The following is a 3,451-nucleotide window of genomic DNA, read 5'->3' as shown; positions in this document are numbered from 1 at the left end:
GGGGTGTCTCCCTCTAGGGGAGGGGTGTGGGGGTGAGTGTCCGGGGAGGAGGATCGCCTTACCAGGTTGGCTCCCTCACCCTCCGTGGTAAAGAGCAGCCAAGGCTTCCAGCGCACTAGCGGGGACTTGGCAGAAAGGGAGCAAGGCATATACTCAGTCTCCATCAAGAATTGCTTCTGGATTTTATGTACGACTTTCATTAAGGGGGGGGGTATAGATTGTTTCCAATTCTGAGCCAAGGCTGCACGGGCTGCAAGACAAATGTGACCTAAAACGTAGTGTAGATTAACACCCACGGAGCGCGGGTAGACATTTAGTAAAGCGATAAGGGGAGTGGGGGATAGAGTGAGTCCGAGTACTTTGTTAATTAGTCCAAACACCTCGACCCAATACGACTTGATAGAGGGGCAGGTCCAAAAAATGTGAAAAAGATGGCCCACCTCACCGCAGAGACGCCAGCAAAACTTCGAGCAGGTAGGCCAAATCGTGTGCAGCCTATCAGGTGTGAGGTATAACCTGTGCAATAACTTGACGTGCATCTCGGAATGATTTAGGCATTTGGACATATTAAAGGATGACAAAAAAATGTGTTGCCATTGAGGTTCGGTGAGTGTACAACCAATATCTGCCTCCCACCTGATTTGGGCTCTAGTTTTGAGAACGGGAGCTAATGCTAGTAGTGTCTTATACCAAAAGGATATCTCACCTGCCGAGGTATCCCCAGAAAGACGACCCAGGGCCTGAGACATAGTTGGGTGCATTGGGGAATGAGTAAGGTGTATACTATTCCACCAATGTTGTATTTGATAGAATCTGAGCCTCTCAGATTCAGGCAAAGCAAAGCGTTCTTGTATGGTGGAGAAGGAGCTGAGCACGGGTCCATTGAACAGGTCCCCCAGTAGGCCGATCCCCCTAGAGCTCCAACCTGACAAATTAAGATTAGGAATTAGGGCGGTTACTGTGCGTAGGGAAATTCGTGGGACTGTATGGAGGGGAGATGATAAGCCGGTGGTCAGTTTGTCCCAGACCTGTAGGGTGGCTCGAGTTGAGGGGAGGAGATGAAGATCTGTGGGTCGCATGGGTTTGGGTAGCCAAAAGAGGTCTCTCAAGGGGAACCTGGGGCAAGCCAGTCCCTCCAGACACGTCCACTCCGAATGTGTATCGCTAGTAATTGCTTTAATCTGAGCCAAGAGGCAAGCTTCTTGGTATAGAGAAAGGTTAGGCATGTCGAGGCCGCCAACTCTTCTAGGTAATGACATCCTGGCGCGGGACAATTTAGGCGGTCGCAAAGCCCAGACATACTTGGTGAGGATAGTGGTAGCCTTGTCTAGGTATTTCTTGGGGAAGACAAAGGGGATTGTACGGAACAGAAACATTAGTTTGGGAAGCAGCGACATTTTAAAGGCGGCCAGGCGGCCCAGCCATGATATCTCATAATTGAGCCACGATTTGGTGGACAGTTGTAGCGCAGTCAGTAAAGGGGGGAGATTAACGTCAAATACAGAAGAGGAGGATGGTGGGATGTGAATACCCAAATACTTTATCGAGGTTGTTTGCCAATTGTAAGGGTATTTGGTGCGCAAAGAGGCCATGGAGTGGGCGAGATTTATAGGTAGGGCGTCAGTTTTAGTTGTATTTAATTTATAATAGGACGCTGCAGAGTACTTATCTAAGATATTATGTAAGTGCGGGAGTGAGGAATAAGGGTCAGTTACAAATAAAAGGACATCATCTGCAAATAAACATAGTTTATGGGGGACCGTGCCGAGGTGGAGTCCTGGAAATTGTGGGTCTGCCCGAATCTTAGCAGCCAGAGGCTCAATCGCCAGGACAAAAATAAGAGGTGAGAGTGGGCATCCCTGACGCGTGCCATTGTAAATTGGGAAAGGGGAAGAGAGGAAACCATTACTAAAGACCCGGGCCGAGGGCGAGCTATACAGGGCTAGTATGGAAGACAGGATATTGTCGCGGAAGCCAAATTTCAATAATACTTCCCTTATGTAGGTCCAGTTTATGCGGTCGAAAGCTTTCTCCGCGTCTAAGGACAACAGGAGGAGGCCCTGTTCACGAGTTATGGAGTCTACGAGGTTGAATACTCTACGGGTATTATCAGACGCTTGTCGACCCGGGATAAATCCGACCTGGTCAGGGTGTATCAAGGAGGGGAGGAGGGTGTTCAGTCGGTAAGCTATTAATTTAGCATAGATTTTAATGTCTCCATTTAACAGCGCAATGGGGCGGTAGTTCTGGCAAGAAGTCAAGTCCTTACCTGGTTTAGGAATCGTGACAATGCGTGCCTCCAGCATCTCCGTTGGGAGCGTGCCCTGAGAAGTGATTTCATTATAAACTGTTACCAGGGATGGGGCCAGGAGGTCCTGGAGTGAAACATAAAAATCATTTAGAAAGCCATCAGGGCCCGGGGCTTTACCTTTTGGTAGGGATTTAATTGCCCTTAACGTGTCTGCTGTGGACCAGGGGGCATTCAGCACTTCTAATTGGTCGTCGGTAATGCAAGGGAGTTTCAAGTCAGCGAGGAAGGTATTGATAGAGGGGAGAGTGGGCTGCGGGGTAGAAGGGTCAGACGCAAGGTTATAGAGTTGGGAATAGAAGTCAGCAAACTGATTGGATATCTCCAAAGGGTTAGATATTTTGGTGCCTGTTGGGGACATAATGAGCTTAATTCTATTCCTCGCTTGTTGCGCTCTAAGCTTACGAGCAAGTAGTTTTCCCGGTCTGTTCCCTGCCATGTAAAATTTCTGCCGCATCCTGTTCAATGAGGCCTGGGTACGTACCATAAGCAATGTCTGAAGCTGGGACCTAATACCGGCTAACTCTTTCTGGAGAGATCTCGAAGGACGAGCTTGATTTTTCTCCTCTAGTTCCCTCAATTTACGCTCCAAATCATTCAAGCGTTGTTGATGAAGTTTCTTAATGTGGGCTCCTGCCTGTATCGCTGCGCCTCTAGCTACAGCCTTCAATGCGCACCAGAAATTGAGAGTGGACGTGTCCGAAGGGGAATTAAATTCCAAGTAGGACATGATACTATCTACTATAATTTTTTTAGATACGGGGTTGGTCAGTAAATGAGGTGGAAGTCTCCAAGGTCGGGGCGGGGCATGCTGACTATTAAGATCCCATGTAAGAACCAGCGGGGCATGGTCTGACCAGGTTATTGGGAGGATATCAGCAAATTTGGTGAATTGGAGGGTCCATTTATCGGAGAGTAGGAAGTCAATGCGGGAATAGGAATTGTGAACGGGAGAATAGTATGTGTACTCACGTCCCGTTGGGTTTTGCACTCGCCAAATATCGTAGAGGTCGAATTCAGCCATGAGATTACGGAAGGCTAAACATGGGGCGTTAGAGGAGGCTGAAGGAGACGGGGCAGGCCTGGGAGACCTGTCCAATCTAGGATCAAGGACCAGGTTGAAGTCCCCCATGAGAAGGAGCG

Source organism: Pseudophryne corroboree, chromosome 11 (genome assembly GCF_028390025.1).
Source record: "Pseudophryne corroboree isolate aPseCor3 chromosome 11, aPseCor3.hap2, whole genome shotgun sequence".
In the NCBI taxonomy this organism is placed as follows: domain Eukaryota; kingdom Metazoa; phylum Chordata; class Amphibia; order Anura; family Myobatrachidae; genus Pseudophryne; species Pseudophryne corroboree.
Note: the sequence above shows the minus strand (reverse complement) of the source record.